Genomic DNA, 12543 nt, shown 5'->3' on the forward strand with positions numbered 1-12543 from the left:
AACCCAAGAGTCAGCTCTACACATGAATATCACCAAAATCAGATTGATTGTATTCTTTGCAGCTGAAGATGGAGAAGCTCTATACACTTAGCAAAAACAAGACCTGGAGCTGACTGTGGCTCAAATCATGAGTGCCGCCTTATAGAAACATTTAGGCTTAAATTGAAGAAAGTAGGGAAAACCACTAGGCAATTCAGGTATAACCTAAACCAAATTCCTTATGACTATATAGAGGAAGTGACAAATAGATTCAAGGGATTAGATCTGATAGACAGAGTGCCTGAAGAAGTATGAGCAGAGGTTTGTAACATATATACGAGGCAGTGACCAAAATCATCCCGAAGAAACATTGTACAGTAGTTAGTGACCAAAGCCATCCCAAAGAAAAAGCAATGCAAGACGGTAAAGTGGTTGTCTGAGGAGGCTTTACAAATAGCTGAGAAAAGAAGAGAAACAAAAGGCAAAGGAGAAAGGGAAAGATATACCGAACTGAAAGCAGAGTTCCAGAGAACAGAAAGGGAGATAGAAAGGCCTTCTTAAATGAACAATGCAAAGACATGAAAGAAAACAATAGAATGGGAAAGACTAGAGATATCTTCAAGAAAACTGATGATAACAAGGGAGCATTTCAGGCAAGGCAAGGAAAGGACAGAAATGGTAAGGACCTAGCAGAGACTAAGAAGAGGTGGCAAGAATACACAGAAGAACTATACAAAAAAGGACTTAATGACCCAGATAACCACGATAGTGTGGTCACTCACCTAGAGTCAGACATCCTGGAGTGTAAACGGGCCTTTGGAAGCATTACTAGGAACGAGGGTAATGCAGGTGACAGAATTCCAGCTGAGCTATTTAAAATCCTAAAAGATGATACCATTAAAGTGCTGTACTCAATGTGTCAGTGAATTTGGAAAACTCAGGAGTTGTCCACAGGACTGGAAAAGGTCAGTTTTCATTCCAGTCTCAAAGAAGAGCACTGTCAAAAATGTTCAAACCACCATAGAATTTTGTTCATTTCTTGTGCTAGCAAGGTTATTCTCAAAACCTTCAAACTAGGCTTCAGCAGTATGTGAACCGAGAACTTCTAGATGTACATGCTGGGTTTCAAAGAGGCAGAGGAACCAGAGATCAAAGTGCCAACATTCACTGGATCATGAAGAAAGCAAGAGAGTTCCAGAAAAACATCTGCTTCATCGACCACAGTAAAGCCTTTGACTATGTGGATCACAACAAACTGTGGAAAATTTTTTAATAAATGGGAATACCAGATCACCTGACCTGTCTGCAGGTCAAGAAGCAATACTTAGAATCGGACATGGAACAACACACTGCTTCAAAATTTGGACAGGAGTATGACAAGACTGTATATTGTCACTTTGCTAATTTAACTTCTATGCAGAGTGCATCATGTGAAATGCCAGCTGGATGAAGCTCAAGCTGGAATCAAGATTGCCAGGAGAAATATCAACAACCTTGGATATGCAGATGATACCACCCTTATGGCAGAAAGGGAAGAACTAAAGAACCTCCTGATGAAGGTGAAAGAGGAGAGTAAAAAAGCTGGCTTAAAACTCAACATTCAGAAAACTAAGATCATGGTGTCCAGTCCCATCTTCATGGCAAATAGATGCAGAAACATCAGATTTTATTTTCTTGGGTTCTAAAATCACTGCAGACAGTGACCACAGCCATGAAATGAAAAGACACTTGCTCCTTGGAAGAAAAACTATGACAAACCTACATAGTAGAGTAAAAAGCAGAAATACCATTTTGCTGACAAGGGTTTGTATGGTCAAAGCTATGGTTTTTCTAGTAGTTGTGTATGGATGTCAGAGTTGGACCATAAAGAAGGCTGAGCACTGAAGAATTGATGCTTTCAAACTGTGGTGCTGGAGACTTGTGAGAGTCCTTTGGACAACAAGAAGATCAAATCAGTCGATCTTAAAGGAAACCAGTCCTGAATATTCATTGGAAGGACTGATGCTGAAGCTCCAGTACTTTGACCACCTCATGCAAGAAGCTGACTCACTGGAAAAGACCCTGATACTGGGAAAGATTGAAGGCAGGAGGAGAAGGGGACAACAGAGGATGAGATGGTTGTATGGCATCCCTGAATCAATGAACATGAGTTTGAGCAAGCTCCAGGAGATAGTGAAGGACAGGGAAGCCTGGGATGCTGTAGTCCATGGGGTCACAAAGAGTCAAACAGGACTTACCGACTGTACAACAACTCAGTACCAAAAATGTACCTTATGTATTATATTTTTTAACTTGAAGAATAACTACATAGAGAACATTTCTTTTTTAATAGTCTCTTGTACTTGTCTCATGAATGCAATCAAGATGTTTTCTTAATTCTTTGAGAATATTCATTACAGATCTTATGAGGTTATTTTCTCCTTCTTGATTTCTTTTTTCCTCAAATCCTCTTTTTTTCTTATTTGGCTTTTCAGTGTATCAAGAGAAGACCTTTATTCAAATATTTGGTCCTTGGCTTTCAATTTGTATCTGAGTGTGAGGTACTAAAAAGATCTTTAAAAACTCTTTCTGCATGAATGTGGATTGTTATTTATTGGTGTCAAGTTAGGCAAAATAATTGGTCATTTTATTATGGCCAATTTTATTGGTGACCATTTTATTATGAACCTTCAAATGTCAGTATTTCTAAATATTTTACCTTATGATGGATTTTTCAGAGAGGATTTTTCTGAGTTCCTCTTTGGAGAGTATAGACTTGGCTTCCAGCATTCTTTGGGCCAACTTTGGGAAAGTAGCTAGTATTATCACTATTTAATACATAGAGTTTCAATAATTCACCAATTTTGAAGATGAGGATACAGTCTTTTGCCCAATCTGGTACTCCACTTCAAAGTCCCACTGGTTGTACTTCTTCAAAGAGTAAATCTCTTGTCTTCTCCAATGGACAAAAGAGAGCCAATTTGCTAAGCTATATAGTTGGCAAAGGCTACGTGTAGGTCTAAGTCTTTCTAATACAGACTTTTACCCAGTCCTCTTTGCTTCCTGTCTTAGCTATGCTCCCACATTCAGAAATATCTAAGACCTATAATTTGTGTCTTTATGAGATTGTTGTATGATTTGACTTGTTTCTGAACTGTCTCTCCCTCCTGGCTTAACCTTCCATTTTCAGACATCATTTAATCTGTTTGACTTAATCCATTTCCTTTCTGGATTCTAAATTTTTAATATTTTTTCTCCTCTTCTATTCTCTTTGGCCTGTTGGTTTATCCCTTTTTGATCATTCTACTTCATTTTAGTGGAGTATTCAAAGGGAAAGTGTAAGTTTTTATGTTCAAGCCACTATTTTTAACTATAAGTCGATCTTCTTATCTATTGCTTGGCACTATTATGATTACTATCTAATCTACTTGCTATTATTCTCCTTTCTCCAATTCATTTTTGTATCTATTTGTATCTACCTTCCCCCTACTTCTAGTTCTTTTAAACTTCTAGTAGGCAAAGACCTATACTCAAAAAAATCTTAATTTTGGAAAGGGCACTGTCCTTATTAGGAATATATAGTTCTCTTGGTTTATTGTAGAATTTTTTGTCACACTAACTTTGTCATTAGTCAGCAGTATGGCAGAATAAGTGTTTTATTCTGTCATCCTCTGACATGTCATCAATTTTTACAATAATTCACAGATAAGAGTATCTTTGTATAAAGTCCAGGAATCCAGTGGGGAAGTTCCAGCACTGTTCAAGAAAAAAAAAACAAACAAACAGATGCACTGAAAAGAAAATGAAAGTCACTCAGTCCTGTCCAGCTCTTTACCATCGTGGATGGTAGCCCACCAGTCTCTTGCTGTCCAGAGATTTCTCCAGGCAAGAATACTAGAGTGGGTTGCCATTCCCTTCTCCAGGGGACCTTCCTGACAGAGATAGAACCCAGGTCTCCTGCATTTCAGACAGAGTCTTAACCATTTGAGCCACCAGGGAAGCTCCAAGATGCACTGAAAAGGGCAGGAATAGTTTCTCTCTACCTATGACACCTCATCCCCAAGTCAGCACAGCTCAGTGCCAAGAGACACCCCCTTGGCCATCAGTTTCCTCCACAAAATAAATCTTAACAAATTTAGGGAGATTAACAGGTTACAAAACAATTCTTAATAAATTTAGAAAGATTTAAATCAAACCAAGTATCTTTTCTGCCTACAATAGTTGAAACTAGGAATGAATAACAGGAAGAAAGCTGGAAAATCTGTAAATATGTGGAAATAAACAATACTCTTCTAAACAACCGGTGAGTCAAAGAAGAAATCAAAGAGAAAATGTCTTAAAACAAATGAAAATATGGAGAAGAAAATGACAACCCACTCCATTCTTGGCTGGGAAATCCCTTGGACAGAGCATCCTGACGGGCTACATACAGTCCATGGGGTCACAAAAGAGGCAGACCTGACTTAGTGGCCAAACCATAACATGAAGGCACCCTGTGCCTGAAACATACCAAAATTTCAGACTCCTTAAAGGAAAGGAGGTATTTGTACAAACCATATTGTTTGTACAAACAGTTTAGGCACCGTGAGGCACTCTAGTCAGGGTGGTAGGAAACCTCATGAAATCCAACTTCCCAGATGTCAGCCATGGGCCAACCTTACAAGGATAGCAGCCAGGCCTGTCTTGTTCTGCACACTAAGCAAAGCTCAGTTGGTAAAGAATCTGCCTGTGATGCAGAAGACCCCGGTTTGATTCTTGGGTTGGGAAGATCTGCTGGAGAACAGATAGGCTACCCACTCCAGTATTCTTGGGCTTCCCTTGTAGCTCAGCTGGTAAAGAATCCACCTACAATGTGGGAGACCTGGGTTCAATCACAAGATTGGGAAGATCCCCTGGAGAAGGGAAAAGCTACCCACTCCAGTATTCTGGCCTAGAGAATTCCATGACTGAATAGTCCATGGGGTCACAAAGAGTCAGACATAACTGAGCAACTTTCACTCACTAAACAAAGGTAACAGATATCTGTGATATCAATAAGGTTAAAAACATGATTTGCATGTAAACAAAAAGGAAATATATCAAAGATTTATTTAAGCCATAGGCAATGGCACCCCACTCCAGTACTCTTGCCTGGAAAATCCCATGGATGGAGGAGCCTGGTGGGCTGCAGTCCATGGGGTCACTAAGAGTCAGACACGACTGAGCGACTTCACTTTCACTTTTCACTTTAATGCATTGGAGAAGGAAATGGCAACTCACTCCAGTGTTCTTGCCTGGAGAATCCCAGGGACGGGGGAGCCTGGTGGGCTGCCGTCTATGGGGTTGCACAGAGTCGGACACGACTGAAGTGACTTAGCAGCAGACTTAGCAAAGGAACCTAAAGGTAATAAGTATGTTGAAAGACTGTCAGTTATCACCAGGAAAGACAAATGAACTCCATTTGCTGAGTGAGAGAAAAAACTGAATAAGTTTTGTACATGGGAATAAAAAAACAAAACAAAACAACGAATGAAGATAGAAATACAACATACTAAAACTAGTGGGATGCAGCAAACCACTTCTATGAAGCAGGTTTTTAGCAATAAATACCTACATTAAACAAGAAGAAGTATCTCAAAAAAAAAGAAACATCTTAATTTTATACCTTAAGAAAACCAAACTAAGCTCAAAGTTAACAAAAGGAAGGAAATAAATATCAGAGCAGAAATAAATGAAATAGAGAAGAGAAAAGCAATAGAAAAGATCAATAAAAATAAGAGCTGATATTTTGAAAAGATAAGCAAAATTGACAAGTTTTAGTTATACTAAGAAAAAAGAGAGAAGCCTCAAATAAAAGAAGTCAGAAATGAAAGTGGAAACATTAAACTGATGCCACAAAAATAAAAGCTATCGTAAGAAACTACTAAGAACAATGCTATGTCAACAAACTGGATAACCTAGAAGAAATGGATAAATTCCTAGAAACCTGCAACCTTTCAAGTCTGAAACATGAAATAGAAAATCTAAACTGGTTTAGGCAATTGAATTATTAATAGTAATAATTATTTAGTAATTAATTCTTAATATAAATAGTAATTAATTATTGATAGTAATAATTGCCATTTCCTCCTCCAGGGGATCTCCCCAACCCAGGGATTGCACCCACATCTCCTGTGTCTCCTGCATTGGCAGGTGAATTCTTTATCACTGAGCTCCTTGGGAAACCCAACACTGAGGGGGTTGTTGATAATTATGGGAAAATTTGTAAAGATAGCTCTTGGAGAGAGATGGACTTGATTTTCAAAAATCTTCCCCCAAAAGAAAAGCCCAGGACCAGATGGCTTCCCAGGTGAATTCTATCAAACATTTCAAAGAATTTATCCAGTGCTTCTCAAACTCTTTAGAAACATTGAGAAGAGGGAATATTTCCAAACTAATTTTATGAAGCCAGCATTTACTAAGCTAGGAATGGACACTACAAGAAAGAAAATTACAGACCAATATCCCTGGTAAACATAGATGCAAAAATCCTCAACAAGATACTGGCAAACTGAAATCAAGAGGACAATAAAATAATCATATACCATGTTCAAGTGGGATTCATTTCCAGGATACAAAGATGCTTCAACATACACAAGTCAGTAAATGTGATACAGCACTCAATAGAATGAAGTATGAAAGTCATATGATCATCTCAGTAGATGCAGAATTATAATTCCAGTGATGAAGAACCTTAAGTGATATGCTTACTAATCATGATTTTACAAAATAAGAAATAGGCAACCAGCCACTATGGATATGTGGGATGAAGCATAAATAATACCATACAAATATTCTCAATGTTTGGTTGGTATGGGAAAAGTTGAATGATGAGGAGAATTCCTATTAGGCCATTATAGTAATCCACACATGAAATAGTTTAGGTCTGAGAGCTGGGAAGTAGCAAAATTGGGGAGTAGGGGTATGATGAATTTATGATGTTGATGGAAAAGTGAATCTCAAAGTTATTACAAAGGAGAAGTAGCAGAATTTATAACTATAGGTCAAAATAGAACTAAAAATTAAAAATTAGGATGATACCAAGGTTATGGGCCTAGAAATACCAAAGGTGAAGGTGCGTCTATGCTCAGTTGCTCAGCTGTGTCTGACTTTTTGCAACCCAATGGACTGTAGCCCTCCAAGCTCCTTTTTCTTGAGATTCTCCAGGCAAGAATACTGGTATGGGTTGCCACTTGCTTCTCCCCAGCCCAGGGATCACACCCACATCTCCTGTGTCTGCTGCATTGGCAGGTGAATTCTTTACCACTGAGCTCCCTGGGAAGCCCAACACTGAAGAGGTTGTTGATAATTATGGGAAAATTTGTAAAGATAGCTCTTGGAGAGAGATGGACTTGATTTTCAATATGTTTCAGGAGTTGTGGCATTTAAATTAAAAGTGTTTTATGAACAATGCTGTATAGAGATTTAGAAGATAAGAAGTGTATTTGTAGATGGGTATATGATAGCCCAAACTAATAATATGTGAAGTCACAAGATTCATCTAGAACATTCAGAAAGGTAGTGTGAATGAAAAATTTAGAATTTAACTTTAGGAAATTCCCAGAATCATATAAAATGAACTAGTGATGGACATAGCAGAGAGAGTTTAAATTGTTTAATCTCTAAATTCTCATATAATCCACAATACCATAAATTCATCTCTAAAAATCTACAAAGGTAGACCTCCAGTCCACTATTAAGAACCTGAAGAGACAGTGTTTCATTTAAGCCAAAGCAAGAGAGAGACAGTGGAAAAATAATAACTTTGACAGTTTACATTTTATGACATTGCAGAGGCTTGCCCAGACTGTATCTTTACTTCTGCAACAACTCAGTGAAACGACTGTTACTGTCCCCTGTGTACTGATGATGAACCGAAAGATGGGCTAATTGTATACATTTCTTTAAAAATGAAAACAGAGTGGGGAAAAGGTAATTCGGACAAGGAAGTCATTTCAGAGAACCCTGAGTTTCTCAAATTTTACATTATGACTGGAAAAATTACTTCCACATAAGCCATTTGAAGATTGGAACTTCTGCGCTCTTAAGTCTTATTGGTGGAAAACTCCTTAGTTTGTCATGGAACAATTTCTCATAATGCAGAGCAGTAATAAACAAATCAAGATATCTACTCCACTCAAATTCTTCCAAGTTTATTATAAAAAAATATTTATGGTTTCAGTGGTGAATAAACTGTCTTAATATTTTATTAATATTAAATGTATGTGTTTAACTAGAGATATTTCATTCTGATATGACTTTATATGTCTATGTCCGTTATTCTGGAGGAACTCCTTTTTCCACAAACTACTGACTAACTGTAGATAGAGACTGTTTATAGAACATGCCAGAGAGAATATTTATAATAGGGAAAATACAACTATCCTCATTTTGTAGATTCAAAGAAACACATGCTAACCCTTAGTGAAAGTGAAAATGTGTTTAGTCGTTCAGTCATGTCCAACTCTGTTAACCCATTGACTATAGCCAGCCAGGCTCCTCTGTCCGTGGTGTTCTTCAGGTAAGAATACTGGAGTGGGTAGCCATTCCCTTTGCCAGAGGATCTTCCCGACCCAGGGACTGAACCCGGGTCTCCTGCATTGCAGACAGATTCTTTATCATCTGAGCCACCAGGGAAGCCCACTAACCCTTAACCCCTTCTCTTTCTTCTATACTCTCCTTAACATTGTTTTCCATCCATTGTACTTCTCTTTCCCAGTTCACAGTATTTTTTTTTTCTCTCTCTCTCTCATTCATTCATTTAAACCTTTCCCAGAGTGGAAATTTTCTTACTATGGTCTACTCAGTCTACAAGGAATAGCTACTCAAATAATCACCTCAGTATGTGACCACAAGCAGCTTTCAGAGTTGGAAGATGGGATGTGAGCTGAAAGAGGCTTATTTTGTAAGTTAAATGCAGCTTTTTACAAACCTAACAATTAAAAATGTTTCCCCTGTTATATTGCATATATCCCCTGTTATAATAGAAATAGATGCTGAAGAATTGATGCTTTTGAACTGTGGTGTTGGAGAAGACTCTTGAGAGTCCTTTGGACTGCAAGGAGATCCAACCAGTCCATTCTGAAGGAGATCAGCCCTGGGATTTCTTTGGAAGGAATGATGCTAAAGCTGAAACTCCAGTACTTTGGCCATCTCATGTGAAGAGTTGACTCATTGGAAAAGACTCTGATGCTGGGAGGGATTGGGGGCAGGAGGAGAAGGGGACGACAGAGGATGAGATGGCTGGATGGCATCACTGACTCAATGGACGTGAGACTCAGTGAACTCCGGGAGTTGGTGATGGACAGGGAAGCCTGGCGTGCTGCGATTCATGGGATCACGAAGAGTCGGACACGACTGAGCGACTGATCTGATATTCTATTTGTATATTCAGTTCAATTATTATATTTCTATTCAGTTCAACTCAGTTCAATTCAGTTGCTCAGTCTTGTCTGACTCTTTGCAACCCCATGGACTGCAGCTTGCCAGGCTTCCCTGTCCATCACCAACTCCTGGAGCTTACTCAAACTCATGTCCATTGAGTCAATGATGCTATTTCTATTATGGTATACTTAATCTAAACTTCAAAATACATTTGTGGATGCCTATTTAATCATACCATTCACTACTAGCTTGCCCCCAAATTATTTGTAATCTTTGTGAATTCTTAAAACCAACCTTTTTCTTGGTGTCCTCTATGTTTTCCATTAGTCACTCCTAAAAGCTACTCCTAACATTGGGAATATAAAATATTCCTTTAAGCTGATTTGCCAGTCGCTTTGTTTTTTTAATGCCAAAGACTCTAGATCAATGGATGTCAAACTGTACACCGAGGCACCCCTGGCACTACAGTCAATTCACAGGTGCGCTGCAGGGTATTTCAAATTTTTGAGAGAAAAACAGCGACATCTGTTGGGCATGACCTGAATTACCACTATTAAGTTGTAGAGATCTTTCTTCTAGCCTATGCGAATAAGGAAGAAAACAACTGCAACACTAAGGGCCCTGTAAGCTGAGAAACTTTGGAAATCTCTGCTCTAGGCTAAGATTTGTTTTGTATTAAATATTTTTAGCATCACAATTATTTTTCTACACAGTTAATCAAAACAAATATATTACCCAAATTTTAATAGTTACTAAGCATATTTGGAAAACTCAGCACTGGCCACAGGACTGGAAAAGGTCAGTTTTCATTCCAATCCCAAAGAAAGGCAATGTCAAAGAATGCTCAAACTATCACACAATTGCACTCGTCTCACACGCTAATAAAGTAACGCTCAAAATTCTCCAAGCCAGACTTCAGCAATATGTGAACCATGAACTTCCAGATGTTCAAGCTGGTTTTAGAAAAGGCAGAGGAACCAGAGATCAAATTGCCAACATCCCCTGGATCATCAAAAAAGCAAGAGAGTTCCAGAAAAAGATCTATTTCTGCTTTATTGACTATACCAAAACCTTTGACTGTATGGATCACAACAAACTGTGGAAGATTCTGAAAGAGATGGGAATACCAGACCCCCTGACCTGCCTCTTGAGAAACGTATATGCAGGTCAGGAAGCAACAGTTAGAACTGGACGTGGAACAACAGACTGGTTCCAAATAGGAAAAGAAGTACGTCAGGGCTGTATATTGTCACCCTGCTTATTTAACTTCTATGCAGAGTACATCATGAGAAACGCTGGGCTGGAGGAAGCACAAGCTCGAGTCAAGATTGCCGGGAGAAATATCAATAACCTCAGATATGCAGATGACACCACCCTTATGGCAGAAAGTGAAGAGAAACTCAAAAGCCTCTTGATGAAAGTGAAAGAGGAAAAGTTGGCTTAAAGCTCAACATTCAGAAAACTAAGATCATGGCATCTGGTCCCATCACTTCATGGGAAATAGATGGGGAAACAGTGGAAACAATATCAGACTTTATTTTTGGGGGGCTCCAAAATCACTGCAATGATGATTGCAGCCATGAAATTAAAAGACGCTTACTCCTTGGAAGGAAAGTTATGACCAACCTAGATAGCATATTAAAAAGCAGAGACATTACTTTGTCAACAAAGGTCCGTCTTGTAAAGGCTATGGTTTTTCCAGTGGTCATGTATGGATGTAAGAATTGGACTGTGAAGAAAGCTGAGCACCGAAGAACTGATGCTTTTGAACTGTGGTGTTGGAGAAGACTCTTGAGAGTCCCTTGGACTGCAATGAGATCCAACCAGTGCATTTTAAAGGTGATCAGTCCTGGGTGTTTATTGGAAGGAATGATGCTGAAGCTGAAACTCCAATACTTGGGCCACCTCATGCAAAGAGTTGACTCATTTGAAAAGACCCTAATGATGGAAGGGATCGGGGGCTGGAGGAGAAGGGGATGACAGAGGATGAGATGGATGGATGCCATCACCGACTCGATGGACATGAGTTTGGGTGAACTCCAGGAGTCGGTAATGGACAGGGAGGCCTGGTGTGCTGTGATACATGGGGTCGCAAAGAGTTGGACACAACTGAGCAACTGAACTAACTGACTGAAGCAAAAAGTACATTTTAATCAAAACCCATCTGTTAATGAGGTGCCTGGGACATTTTCCCCCCAATTAATTCATGTGTCTGTATATGAATTTTACTGACTGACTGAATCAATGTGTATTTCTATTTGTGTTTTGCTATTGTAAGCCCTGAGAAAACTTGTTTACAAAAGTAAATAGAAATAGTAAGAGATTTATTATAGCAATGGCATTATGCTTTAAACTCCTTTTGAGTTATGTGCCAAGTATATAAGAAAGAATTGAAAAACTACAATATTTATAACAAGATGTGTTGTCTAGACCTGTATTGATGAATAGGCCTTAGACACATGTGGCTATTTAAATTTCAATTAACTAAAAGTAAATGTAACTTAAATTTCAATCCTTCAGTTGTACTGTCTTATTTCAGGTGCTCAAAAGCCGTATATCTAGTGGCTACTTATTAGACAGTGCAAATGTCTAGACTAGCACTCTCCTATAGAACATTTCCGTTATTGCAGAAACTTGTGTTGGACGGTGCTGGTCCAGACATTAAAGCCATCCTCTTTCTTAACACACCAGTATTTTATTTTATTTTATTTTATTTTATTTTATCTTTACCAATTTATTTACTGTTGCTTCTTTTTTTTTTTTTAATTATTTTTTTCTAAATTTTTAAAAGAAAATCCATCCTGAACCCTCCTCCCTCCTCCCTCCCCATATCATCCCTCTGGGTCGTCCCAGTGCACCAGTCCCAAGCATCCAGCATCGTACATTGAACCTGGACTGGCATCTCGTTTCATACATGACATTTCACATGTTTCAATGCCATTCTCCCAAATCTTGCCACCCTCTCCCTCTCCCACAGAGTCCATAAGCCTGTTCTATACATCAGTGTCTCTTTTGCTGTCTTGTATAGAGGGTTATCGTTAAACATCTTTCTAAATTCCATATATATGCGTTAGTATACTGTATTGGTGTTTGTCCTTCTGGCTTACTTCACTCTGTATAATAGGCTCCAGTTTCATCCACCTCATTAGAACTGATTCAAATGTATTCTTTTTAATGGCTGAG

At 38.6% G+C, this 12543-nt stretch overlaps 1 long non-coding RNA gene across 1 annotated transcript in view; it reads left to right on the plus strand.

The window, feature by feature from the left end:
* LOC139177093 (uncharacterized) overlaps nt 1–11872 on the plus strand; it is a 212063-nt gene extending 200191 nt beyond the window's left edge. The window contains exon 7 of the long non-coding RNA XR_011561516.1: nt 8964–11872. This is a non-coding gene — a long non-coding RNA (uncharacterized lncRNA). The remainder of the gene's footprint in view (nt 1–8963) is intronic.
* The last annotated feature ends 671 nt before the right edge of the window (nt 11873–12543 follow it).

This window comes from Bos indicus, chromosome 18 (assembly GCF_029378745.1).
Source record: "Bos indicus isolate NIAB-ARS_2022 breed Sahiwal x Tharparkar chromosome 18, NIAB-ARS_B.indTharparkar_mat_pri_1.0, whole genome shotgun sequence".
Lineage (NCBI taxonomy): Eukaryota > Metazoa > Chordata > Mammalia > Artiodactyla > Bovidae > Bos > Bos indicus.